General features: G+C 40.2%; 1 long non-coding RNA gene across 1 annotated transcript; it reads left to right on the top strand.

Annotated features, from left to right (window-relative positions):
- The first annotated feature begins 276 nt into the window (after positions 1–276).
- On the top strand, positions 277–13497 carry LOC137635797 (uncharacterized). The gene is made up of 3 exons (XR_011042787.1): positions 277–390; positions 9187–9316; positions 13191–13497. It is a non-coding gene; the product is annotated as an uncharacterized lncRNA (long non-coding RNA).
- Positions 13498–13934: the final 437 nt, after the last annotated feature.

Here is a 13934-nt window from a genome sequence, read left to right as displayed (position 1 = left end):
CTAGACTATTTTCCCTGCTGGAGCCCTTTGGGCTTATAGCATCCTGCATTTTCAATGAGGGTTGTAACTTGGCTAGTAATAATGATAATAATATTTACATGTAATTTTAACAGGTATGGAAATTTTCATAACCCTAAAATGATGTTCAGAGATTTTATTCTTGTGCCTCTGATATTTGTTAATACTTTTATTAGTAAAGAGTCTTTTCTTATGTACTTGTTTACACTTGATAACAATCTTCAATCAATCTTGGTAAATCTGAATGAACCATCTTCTTTCAGGATGTCCGAGAAACTAATTGCCTCGACTGATGGGATTTAGATGACGTCTTGCACGGTCTGCTCGTTAATCCTGTTGCTAGGACACTTTCCAAACACAGAGCTTTTCCAGGTATGGTAATATACTGTTCCATGTAGTTAATTGGTTTCCAAGAGACCCGATGTAAGTTGATTTTCACTCTATAAAGGGCTCTTAACTTACAAACATCCAGATATACAAACATATTTCCAACTGAAATTCTAAATGTCAGATATTGCATAAAAAGTTCATAATGAAATACTTTTTTTCAATATTAATCTTACCCGATGATCATGTAGCTGTCAACTCTGTTGCCCGACAGAAATCTACGGTCGGGATACGCCAGCGATCGCTATACAGGTGGGGGTGTACACAACAGCGCCATCTGTGAGCAGGTACTCAAGTACTTCTTGTCAACAAGAACTCAATTTGTCCTCTGTCGTGCCTCCGGCTAGACCTACTTGGATACGCTGTTGATTCTGGAGTTATTGTTCACGATTTGGTGATGTATTTGCTCTAGAGTTTAGCCTTCGCTATTCAGGAAGCTTTATCATTAGCTTAGCAAGCTTTTGGAATTAATTTGATTTAATTATGGTGACGAAGAGAGTATGGACTCTCTTTCACTTTTAATGGCCGACTCTTCCCTTAGACGGAAGTGTTGGTGTCGAAGAGAGTATAGACTCTCTTTCACTTTTTGTTTTATATCTCTCCGCCATTTATAGGCCTCTTCGATTAACTTTCCTTTTATTATAAACTTATAAAAATTAATTTTTATGTTTGTTTATATGCGACCTTTCCTAATAGTAGGCGGTCCTTACTTGGAACCGAAGTTAATTAACATTGAGCTACGTCATATCGTTTTTCCTGTTAAGAATTTATGCTATTTTAATTTTAATGTTTTTGAAAGAATTTCTTTGATAGTCTCGTACTGTTTTCAAAGATGAACTAACGTTTAGTTTAGTCTCCGCAGTTGTTGACGTTCAGAACGTTCAACTTGCGCTCTATCGTTACGTTAGAGAGAGAGTTTTTCACGGTTTCACGTTGCAGTAAGAGTAAACCGATTCTAGCGTTTCGTTCATTCTTTCTTAGCTTAAATGGTTGTAATTCTAATAAAGGAACTTTTTATTTGGGAAACCTTTCAGTTTTTTTCCTTTAACAAATAATATGTTTTAACGATATATATAATTGGGCTCATCTCTCAGGTTCTAAGTCAAGAGAGAGAGAGAGAGAGATAGAGACGGAGGGAGAGAGAGGAGGATAAACGTTTCGTTCAAGCGGGTAACGTTGTTCTCGTTTTTTACTCTTCTCCCTAGTCGCTGTAGGGGAAGAAGGTAAAACGTTTCTAGAGTTTTATTCTTGTTCCCAGGCTTTATGCGGTGAGAGATTTTAAACGTAGTTTATTTGATCTAGTGTTTAGTCTCTTTTCCAGCCACTGAATTCTTTATCTTTCATTATGTTTTTCTGTTACATTGTAATACTGTTTTCGCAATTACTACCTTTTAATGAAGGATAGGATTGCGTGTTTCAGGTACAAACCACTTAATGTTTCGAGTTCAGTGAAATAAGTGCAAACAGAAAATCAAAAGTGATAAAGTGATATGCGCAAAGTGTTACAGTGTTGCGTTCGAGGGTTCGTCTGTTCGTGCCAGTTGTTCACCTAGTCCGATACCTCTTACAAGCTCCCAAGCCCAGGGGAGAAGTAATGTCGAAGGACTTATGGGTTCCTCAGGCCTTGATCGACGAACAGACGTTTCCCTCCGTGGTTTCGGGTGTATCTACACACGTTGCCGACGTGATCACCCCACCCACACAAAGACGAGAGAGCCCATTTATTCCTCGTCTGCGGAAGAGGTTTCTCGCAGAAACCATGGATCAAATCTTGCAGCTTTTAAGCGCAAGTCGGTCCCTTCCGCGCAAGTCCAACGGCCTAGGTGTAGCCACTGGGTCAGTTCGGACTCGCTGCAGTACGACAACTGCACACCTCCTAAGAGAGGCTAGGTGGTACCGCAACAGGCAGTAACTCCGTCTGTTGCCGCACCAGCTGTTTTAGACCCTCAGTCACAACGGACAGTAGCTCCGTTTGTTGTTGTCTTTCATAGACCCTAGTGGTCCATGCTGCAGACTATACAGTCTCAGCTTGCTCCTTCATACAGGAGTATCATGCTGGAAGGTTGACAATGCAGCCTGTTAACCTACAACCCGCCGAGGTTGTTCGCTCAGCAGATACTGCGGCTGCCTGCTCCCACCCTCCACCTGTGAGAGCTCCACCACCGATGCGCAGTCCACCCTGCCAGACGCATGTTCTTACTGCACCATCTGCTAACATGCGTGAGCTACCGCATCAGCAGTGGGAAGGTTCTGTAGAGCTGCCGGGTTCCAGCACTATGCGGCATTCTCCGCAGCCCATGCAGCATACCTTACAGCATGCTCTGCATACCTTACAGCATGCTCTGCATACAGCATGCTCTGCATACAGCATGCTCTGCATACCTTACAGCATGCTCTGCATACCTTACAGCATGCTCTGCATACAGCATGCTCTGCATACCTTACAGCATGCTCTGCATACCTTACAGCATGCTCTGCTTACCTTACAGCATGCTCTGCATACAGCATGCTCTGCATACCTTACAGCATGCTCTGCATACCTTACAGCATGCTCTGCATACAGCATGCTCTGCATACCTTACAGCATGCTCTGCATACCTTACAACATGCTCTGCATACCTTACAGCATGCTCTGCATACCTTACAGCATGCTCTGCATACCTTACAGCATGCTCTGCATACCATACCGCATGCTCCTCAACCCACCGCAGCCTCACCCATGCACAGTCAACCCTGCCAGATGTATGATGACTCCCACACACAGAGCACTCCGTTGCCGTGCGGGAGCTACCACAAGCTGCCGTGTTTTGACACGGTGTGTCAGCCTCCGCAACACACTGTGGTTACCGCCACTCGCCAGCAGCAAACTAGTCAAGCAGGAGTTGAGGCTTCCCCACACATCTTTGGTTGTTGCCAACTCACAAACTGTCATGCAGTTACATGACGTTGCCTTCTGGTCTGCTACTTATACACCAGTGCTGTATGTCCTCACGCTCCTGTTGTGGTTGACAGTTCAGTTTTTGACAGTTCACAGACTGTCAAGCAGTTTCATAACGTTGCCTTCTGGTCTGCTGCTTTTGCACCAGTGAAACCCTCACTGAGAGAACTTAGCTTTTCTCGGATATGGTTCCTGTAGATGAGAAAGTGCTGTTCTCCCTCCTTCTGATATTCCCTTGAGGACTCTGTCATTTGGAGAGGAGCCTTAAGCTGCTTAGCCTCCTATGGACTTTTATTTAAGCATAACATGCTTCCAGGGAGGGTAAATGGTTCCGCTTCAGTCGCTAACCCCGTCTGTTGCCACACCTGCTCCCATAGACCTTGAGCTTTGTTGCAAGACATGCAGTCCAAGCTTAGTCCTTGATAGAGGATTTTTTTTTTTTTACGGAGTCAGTGTGTCACTGGGAAGACGTTCAACAACCAGCAGAGGTGACTTGTTGTGACGTAGTGCGGCAACCTCAGCAACCCGATAAGGAGTTGTCTGTACTACCCAGACAGTCTAGACAGTTTCGGGTTGTCGCTGTACTTCCTCGCTTCCCCATGGTTGACAGTTCACAGACTGTGCAGCAGTACCATGATCTTGTGTCCGGCTCCGTCAGACGACTGGCTTTTAAGAGCTCCCACAAGTCGTCGCTGTCTGGAGAATCTCAGATGGACTATGGATCTGACCAAGGAACTGGGCCTCCTGGTCAATTTAGAGAAGTCCCAGCTCGTCCCATCCCAGACCATTGTCTACCTGGGTATGGAGATTCAGAGTCGAGCTTTTCGGGCTTTTCCGTCGGCCCCAAGGATCAACCAAGCCCTAGAATGCATCCAGAGCATGCTGAGAAGGAACCGATGCTCAGTCAGGCAGTGGATGAGTCTAACAGGGACACTTTCATCGCTGGCCCTGTTCATCGAGTTAGGGAGACTCCACCTCCGCCCCCTTCAGTATCATCTAGCTGCTCACTGGATAAAGGACATGACGCTAGAGACGGTCTCAGTTCCTGTTTCCGAAGAGATGAGGTCTACTCTAACGTGGTGGAAGAACAGCTTTCTTCTCAAGGAAGGTCTACCTTTGGCTGTTCAGAACCCCGACCGCCGTCTCTTCTCGGACGCATCAGACACGGGCTGGGGTGCGACATTGGACGGACAGGAATGCTCGGGAACATGGAATCAGGAGCAAAGGACACTTCACATCAATTGCAAGGAGTTGTTGGCGGTTCATCTGGCCTTGATAAACTTCAAGTCCCTCCAGCTAAACAAGGTGGTGGAGGTGGACTCCGACAACACCACAGCCTTGGCTTACATCTCCAAGCAGGGAGGGACTCATTCGAGGAAGTTGTTCTAGATCGCAAGGGACCTCCTCATCTGGTCAAAAGATCGAAAGCTCACGCTGGTAACGAGGTTCATTCAGGGCGATATGAATGTCATGGCAGATCGCCTCAGCCGGAAGGGTCAGGTCATCCCCACAGAGTGGACCCTTCACAAGAATGTTTGCAGCAGACTTTGGGCCCTGTGGGGTCAGCCAACCATAGATCTGTTCGCTACCTCGATGACCTAGAGGCTCCCGTTGTATTGTTCTCCGATTCCAGACCCAGCAGCAGTTCACGTGGATGCTTTTCTGCTGGATTGGTCCCATCTCGACCTGTATGCATTCCCGCCGTTCAAGATTGTCAACAGGGTACTTCAGAAGTTCGCCTCTCACAAAGGGACACGGCTGACGTTGGTTGCTCCCCTCTGGCCCGCGAGAGAATGGTTCACAGAGGTACGGCAATGGCTGGTCGACATTCCCAGGACTCTTCCTCTAAGAGTGGACCTTCTACGTCAACCTCACGTAAAGAAGGTACACCCAAACCTCCACGCTCTTCGTCTGACTGCCTTCAGACTATCGAAAGACTCTCAAGAGCTAGAGGCTTTTCGAAGGAGGCAGCCAGAGTGATTGCCAGAGCAAGGAGGACATCCACTCTCAGAGTCTATCAGTCTAAACGGGAAGTCTTCCGAAGCTGGTGCAAGGCCAATGCAGTTTCCTCAACCAGTACCACTGTAACCCAGATTGCTGACTTCCTGTTACATCTAAGGAACGTAAGATCCCTTTCAGCTCCTACGATCAAGGGTTACAGAAGTATGTTGGCAGCGGTTTTCCGCCACAGAGGCTTGGATCTTTCCACCTACAAAGATCTACAGGACCTCCTTAGGTCTTTTGAGACCTCAAAGGAACGTCGGTTGTCCACTCCAGGCTGGAATCTAGACGTGGTCCTAAGGTTCCTTATGTCATCAAGATTTGAACCTCTCCAATCAGCCTCTTTTAAGGACCTCACATTAAAAACTCATTTCCTCGTGTGCTTGGCAACAGCTAAAAGAGTAAGTGAGATCCACGCCTTCAGCAGGAACATAGTTTTCACATCTGAAACGGCTACATGTTCCTTGCAGCTCGGTTTTTTGCTAAAAACGAGCTTCCTTCACGTCCTTGGCCTAAGTCGTTCGAGATCCCAAGCCTGTCCAACTTGGTGGGGAACGAACTGGAGAGAGTACTTTGCCCAGTTAGAGCTCTTAGGTACTATCTAAAAAGGTCAAAACCTTTACGAGGACTATCAGAAGCCTTATGGTGTGCTATCAAGAAGCCTTCTCTTCCAATGTCTAAGAACTCAGTTTCTTACTACATCAGGCTTCTGATTAGGGACGCACATTCTCATCTGAAGGAAGAAGACCTTGCTTTGCTGAAGGTAAGGACACATGAAGTGAGAGCTGTGGCTACTTCAGTGGCCTTCAAACAGAACCGTTCTCTGCAGAGTGTTATGGATGCAACCTATTGGAGAAGCAAGTCAGTGTTCGCATCATTCTATCCCAAAGATGTCCAGTCTCTTTACGAGAACTGCTACACCCTGGGACCATTCGTAGCAGCGAGTGCAGTAGTAGGTGAGGGCTCAGCCACTACATTCCCATAATCCCATAACCTTTTTAACCTTTCTCTTGAATACTTTTTATGGGTTGTACGGTCGGCTAAGAAGCCTTCCGCATCCTTGTTGATTTGGCGGGTGGTCAATTCTTTCTTGAGAAGCGCCGAGGTTAGAGGTTGTGATGAGGTCCTTTAGTATGGGTTGCAGCCCTTTATACTTCAGCACCTAAGAGTCGTTCAGCATCCTAAGAGGACCGCTACGCTCAGTAAGGAAGACGTACTTAATAAAGGCAGAGTAATGGTTCAAGTCGTCTTCCTTACCAGGTACTTATTTATTTTATGTTATTTTTGAATAACTAATAAAATGAAATACGGGATACTTAGCTTCTTTGTTAACATGTATGCTGGTCTCCACCCACCACCCTGGGTGTGAATCAGCTACATGATCATCGGGTAAGATTAATATTGAAAAATGTTATTTTCATTAGTAAAATAAATTTTTGAATATACTGTACTTACCCGATGATCATGAATTTAAGGACCCGCCCTTCCTCCCCATAGAGAACCAGTGGACCGAGGAGAAAATTGAGTTCTTGTTGACAAGAAGTACTTGAGTACCTGCTCACAGATGGCGCTGTTGTGTACACCCCCACCTGTATAGCGATCGCTGGCGTATCCCGACCGTAGATTTCTGTCGGGCAACAGAGTTGACAGCTACATGATCATCGGGTAAGTATATTCAAAAATTTATTTTACTAATGAAAATAACATAATTGGACAAAAGTATTTAATTTAATGCAATAAGCAAGACAACATTTACAATATGAAATTGGACAATTTGTTGACTTTTGCAGCGGAAAATCGTAGGCATGTGAGTTAGGTTAGGTCTACCCTAGGACAAAATTTTACAAAATAAGACTTACAGACGGCTTCTTGGAATCTATTAAGTTTTTAAGTTGAGAACTTTCATTACTTATCTGCTATCATTTTATATAATCCATATACAGTATTAGGCTTCTGTGTGAAGTACAGTACTGTAAAGTACACTTATAAAACTACTTAACTAAGATTTTATTTTTGTAGACTGACCCAAAGTTGGAACTGACATGCCAAGAGGGAGTATTAACCCTTTTACCCCCAAGCTATTTGGAACTTTCCAACCCTTAACCCCTAGGCATTTTCTTTTTCAAGCACATTTTGCAATATATATTTTTTTTAATTGCTCTAACAGCCTTAATTTTCGTCATAGAGGTCAGGTTGGTCTCATTCTTTTGGAAAATGCCTGAAGTTTCTCATAAAGTTATCAATAATATGCAAAAAAAATGTAAATAGCAGTTTTTTGCAAGGGCTTACCAGTACGTCCATGGGGGTAAAGGGATGAGTTTTGTGAAATGTACCACTACGTCCATTGGGGGTTAAAGGGTTAATGTAATGTCAAAAGGGCTTATTAGTATGAAGGTCACTTTGAATCCATTTCATGTTATTTCATAATGATTTTCTTTCAGGAAATGTTTATAATATACTTTTTTTTATACTGTATATTGCTGAATTTTATATTTGATTTCCTGAGTAAAGAACTACATCATTATTAAATAAAATTTGTGATAATTTTTATGTACTATCACCAGACAGACAAATGCTCTCTAATTTCCTTTGAGTACAGTGTGTCCTTTTGAAAAGGAATGGTGCACTAGTTAAAACTTAGAGGAACTTGTAGTAATAATAGCATTGCTTTTTAGGTATTTTTATACATACCTGGATTTATATATTCTTTTAGATATTAGAAATTAATTTAGGATTGAAGCAAAGTGTCTTTTGAAAGGATTGGTGCACTAGTTAAAATTTGGAGGGATTTGTCGCATTAATAGTTTTGGATTTTAGGCATTTCTATACAACCCTGGAATTATTTCACATTTAAAAGTATATTAGAAATATTTTAAAAAGATGTAAATACCACTATAAGAATTTCATACTCTCGAAAGCCTAAAATTGTCAAGTTATAAGTTCATTTAAAAAAAACATAAGGACAAGGGTAGTTGAAAAGAGGCCAATAATGTAAAAAAAGGAAAAATTTATAATTGCATTTAGCAGAATGGTCAGCTTGGTTGATGCTGAAGATATACACTGGTTTAGAGACTGAAAGATTCATTTCTATTTTCTTAATGCATTTTTATCTGTTTCACTAACATATTCAGTATAAATACTCTCTTTATAATTGGATTTTTAGGAATGAACTAAAATTTATTTAGAATGATGTACTGTAGTACATTTTTTGTGTACTTTATTTGACAACTCACCCTGTAACTTTATAACCAAAGTTTGAAACGATAGGTTGGTTTTGTAATATATTCATAAGCCGAAGGAATATTTGAGTTTTCAACACTTCCAGTTTAACCCTTTAACCCCCAGGCTATTTGGAAATTTCCAACCCTTAACCCCCAGGCGGTTATTTTTTTCCCAGCACATTTTGCAGTATATATTTTTTAAATTGCTCTAACAGCCTTAATTTTTGTCATAGAGAGGTCAGGTTGGTCTCATTCTCTTGGAAAAATGCCTGAATTTTCTCAAAAAATTATCAAAAATATGAAGAAAAAAAAATTTATAGCATTTTTTTGAAAGGACATACCGGTACGTCCATGGGGGTTAAAGGATGGCTTTTGTGAAACGTACCAGTACGTCCTTTGGGGGTAAGAGGGTTAATATATATAGTCATCCCCTGCTTATCGAGGATTCGCATATGAAACCTGACTATTTGTTGACTTTTCTACCTGCAAATCAAAGTTATGGGTTCCAGGTTAGGCTTACCCTAAGTCAAAATCTAACTAAATTGGACTTACAAACAGCTTTTTGTAACCTATTATATATGTTTAAGGACCTTCTGTATTGTTTATTTCTTCGTTTTGCAGATCTTGTGGAAGATGGGCTTCTCACGGCACCCCAGATGTTTGTCCAGCAGTTTCCAGTCTAATCGGAGCCTTAGGGCCACTTCTTGGTCCCCTCGGGACCAGAGAAAGATGCTACTTAGTTTGATACCTGGTATGTAAAATGGAAATTACCTGGGGAAGTGATCTATTGCCTTGATTTCTCTAATCAATATAAAGTACTTATTTCTAACATTTAATGTCTGTCTTATAGATTCTGTTAATTTTTTTCTTGCTTACACTTGATACATTTTTCTCTTTCACATATTATTTTTGAAAAGGTGAGTGGTATTCATATTGTAGATCAAGTAAGTGGTGTTCTTAATTACCCTGCATTAGTGTAGATGGGTTGTGTCCTTACAGTCGAATATTATGATTATTATTATTACTAGCTAAGCTATAACCCTACTAGGGAAAGCAGGATGCTATAAGCCCAATAGCTCTAACAGGGAAAATAGCATAATGAGGAAAGGAAATAAGGAAACATAGAATAGTGTGCCTGAGTGTACCCTCAAGCAAGAGAACTGTAAACTCTAACCCAAGAGAGTGGAAGACCATGATACAGAGGCTGTGGCACTACCCAAAAGAATAATAGTTTGATTTTGGAGTGTCTATCTCCTAGAAGACTCTGGACACAACAACATCAACCAAGCTGATCATTCTGGTAGATGCAATTTTCATTTTCTTGCCTCGCTTATTTTATTGATCTCTTGTTAACTAAATTTTTTTTTTAAATTTAGACTTCATTAGTGAGCATCGACAATCGCACAGTTTACAAAACTAGATAGTTACGACAAAGAAAAAAACTACATTCTACACTTAGGAAAAAAATGTAATTTTAATCGGAAATTCTCTGTAGAAATATGCTGTTCTCAGCCGTATGTCATTAAAATACAAGGGACTAATTTTTACCCTACTTTGGTATTATCTTTTACAGGTTAGTGACTGTATTAATCACTCCTTTACATCAATATATCCGTTTTTAAAACGGTAAATGCCTGGCAACATTTATTCCAGGTTTTTTTACTGCATTTTACAGCAAATTTTTAACAGTGTAGTATGTAAATAATTGAATCAGTAGAACTTCAAAAGTTCAAAGTTGGAGCAAATGTTTTTATGTTGACCAGGCTGACATGAGTCTTTTTATAGTTTATATATGACATATCTGTTTTTGATGTTGTTAATAGTTTATATAGGACATATCTGTTTTGACGTTGTTACTGTTTTTATAATGATTTATTGTTAATTTATTCTCATCATTTATTTATTTCCTTATTTCCTTTCCTCATTGGGGTATTTTTCCCTAGCATCTTGCTTTTCCAACCAGGGATGTAGCTTGGCTAGTAATAATAATATTAGTGTCTGTAACTGATAAAACACTCCTGCCCCTTTAATTGTTCCTCAATGAGTGGCAATACCACCATCTTGTGAACAGATCTATTAATAACTGTCACCATGTCTCTAATATTTTTCTGGTCTTTGTATTTTGTATCTAGTGCTCACATCTCTCACCTTACTTTCTCTGCATTTTTCAGAATCTACAACCTATCTCATTTGCCATTACCCTCGAGCAATATTTTTTTTTAGAACAATACCACTGAGTTGTATGTTTCTCTTTTCCAAGTGCCACCATTGCCTTGCAATATGTGTAGGGAAATAATCTCTTTGGCACTTGCACCAAAAAGTGTCGACAACTTTTTGTATAAAGTTTAAGCAGTAGGGGATTCAGCATTATGAAGCTTCATCTGTGGTGGATAATGTGGGAGGGTGGGCTGTACCACCCTAGCAGTACCAGCTGAACTCGGTTGAGTCCCTTGTCAGGCTGGGAGGAACATGGAGAGGAGACGTCCCCTTTTTTGTTTCATTTGTTTGATGTTGGCTACCCCCCAAAATTGTGTCAAATGCCTTGGTATATATATGTATGTATGTATGTTAAACACTTCTTGGTGTCACCTGAAGTAGACCATGAACCAGATGGTACTCAGTTATTGCTGTACCCAAAAGTAAATAGTTTGGACACACAGTGTTCCTAATTCCACATCCTTACCAGGTTTCAATCCCATAGGCCTTCCATCCATCAAGTCTGGTATTTCAAAAGAAGTTCTGTAAATCACTAAATATTAGAATAGTAGCTCCTATAAGCCTTAACCCTTTTTTACCCCCAGGCTCTTTGGAAATTTCCAACCCTTAACTTCCAAGGGGTTATTTTTTCCCCAGCACATTTTGCAGTATATTTTTTTTAAATTGCTCTAACAGCCTTAATTTTTTTCAGAGAGAGGTCAGGTTGGTCTCATTCTCTTGGAAAATGCCTGAATTTTTTCAAAAAATTATCAAATATAAAAATAAAAAAATTTTATAGCATTTTTTTGCAAGGACGTATTAGTACGTCCATTTGGGTAAATGGATGAGTTTTGTGAAACGTACCAGTACGTCCTTTGGGGGTAGAAGGGTTAATAAAAACCTTTTTTAGTTAACTAATGCCTCACACCGTTTGGCCATACAGCATTTGCAGAACGAATCAATTTCCATTTCAAGCCTTCTTTTGCTCCAAATTCAGTGACCTCATGCATGTCCCATTGTTGTTAATGGCTTTCTTCAGGTCTTTTTTTGCCAATACTATTTGTGAGCTTCAATCAGTGCACAGTAGCAGGATAGCTGTGAAGAGTTGGGATCCCTGGGCTTATAGCGTCCTGCTTTTCCAACTAGGATTGTAGCTTAGCATTTAATAATAATAATAATAATGATAATAAGAGAAGACAATAGTGCACTGGAAGTTGCATATTTATGAAAAAGTAATTAGAAAATGAAGATAATTTTTGTAGATTCAAACTTCTGAGACTAAAATATCAATCTGGGGGGTGCAAGATATATCTATGCCACTATGGAATCCTCACCTAAGAGCCCAGCTTCACACTGAGATCCTCGTAATTGTGTCACGAACGGGGCATTTCCCACAGTATTCGTTGCGAGATTGATAAAACACATGATAACCAGTTGTAAAAATACATGGTTCATATATTGTTAACCCTTTTACCCCAACGCTATTTGGAACTTTCCAAACCTTAACCCCCAGGCATTTTTTTCCAAGCACATTTTGCAATATATTTTTTTAAAATTGCTCTAACAGCCTTATTTTTTGTCATAGAGAGGTCAGGTTGGTCTCATTATTTTGGAAAATGCCTGAAGTTTCTCATAAAGTTATCAAAAATATGCAAAAAAAATGTAAAGAACAGTTTTTTTGCGAGGACGTACCGGTACGTCCTTGGGGGTAAAGGGATGAGTTTTGTGAAACGTACCAGTATGTACATTGTGGGTAAAAGGGTTAATGATGATGATAGTAATTATGTTATTTTGGACCAAACAAATATGACCAGCACATTGTAAAGCCTCTCTTTGTAGAATAAAGTACTTGCATTTGAAGAGGGTGATTCAAGGGAAAAGAAATCATTAAGTACAGTACTGTGCGGTAAAAATTAAATGCACATATGAATAGCAGCTTGGAAACAAGTCCTCTAAATTATGGTGTAGAAACCTCACTCTACGAGTTAGCGTAGTAATATGTTGTAGATGTAAGAATTAAATTGTCTATTTCTTTAGGAAGATCATTCCACAATCAGGTTTTACAATAACCGTACTTCAGATAATCTTTATTTTTCCATTTTGTTTTACAATAGATTTCAATGAATCATGACTTCTACTTGATGAAACCAACTCATGTTTAATTTGTCTTGAAGGCTCATCTTAAGTCTCCTCACTTATTAAAACTACTGTACAGTGTTTGGTTGAATTTCTCGTATTGTACAAATGAATTTAAAACAACCTTTTCTTGTGTTTCTTAAACAGCCCTCTTTCTCCGGCTAGCCTTGCAGCTGCTAAACAATCTTCTATTATAATCATCCAATATATTCTTTGTGTTATTAGGACCTGTTCAACAGTTTTTGAAATGTTTATGTCTTCACAAATTATAGCGCTCTAAATTTTTTTTTCAGGTGCTGCTGACGTCAATAGAAGAATGTGACGAGGCTGTACGGTTGAAAGCAACGCAAGAAGGCGATACTAAAGATGACTTGCCGTCACCACCCAAGAAATGCAACTGACATGAGAGAGGAAGAGAACGGATGGATCGTCACGGATTTTATTTCTTACAACGTTTCTCCAAAACTAAACTATTCTTGATAGTTCCTTAATTATGTAAAGGGTTGCTGAAACTTGCAACTGTCGCAGGCCTCAGCAGCTCAGAATGAGAGTGAGAGACGGGTCCTCTCTTAGTTTGTAAATCATCACGATTACATAAAGTACTGATTTTCATTCATGGTCCTCTTAAATTGCTTTAAAATGTAAAATGTTTTGGGAACTTTTATGTGAGTCATATGCATATACCAGGTAGCTAATTGATAGGTTTCTAAACTGTGCTCCAAGTTGTCTTTCATTTAGTGTTGGAATGCTTAGGGCAGTGGCGGCTCATTACTTAACCTAAATTGTTACTGTTTGAATGCTTAGGGCAGTGGCGGCTCATTACTTAACCTAAATTGTTACTGTTTAAGCTTGATCCATTTATTCAAAAATTAAATTAATTTTTTTTTTATTTTAATTTGAATGAAAAGATCAATTATTTTCTTGATCTCTGGATGACAACTGAGGAATTTTTTCTCCATGGAAAATGTTGCAAGTGCATTTAGTCTATCCGAATTCATAGTACTTAGAAAAGTTTTTATGGTTTCATTGTTGAAAAA

Source organism: Palaemon carinicauda, unplaced genomic scaffold (genome assembly GCF_036898095.1).
Source record: "Palaemon carinicauda isolate YSFRI2023 unplaced genomic scaffold, ASM3689809v2 scaffold176, whole genome shotgun sequence".
Classification (NCBI taxonomy): Eukaryota; Metazoa; Arthropoda; class Malacostraca; order Decapoda; family Palaemonidae; genus Palaemon; species Palaemon carinicauda.
Note: the sequence above shows the minus strand (reverse complement) of the source record. Positions and strands in the feature narration are given on the sequence as shown.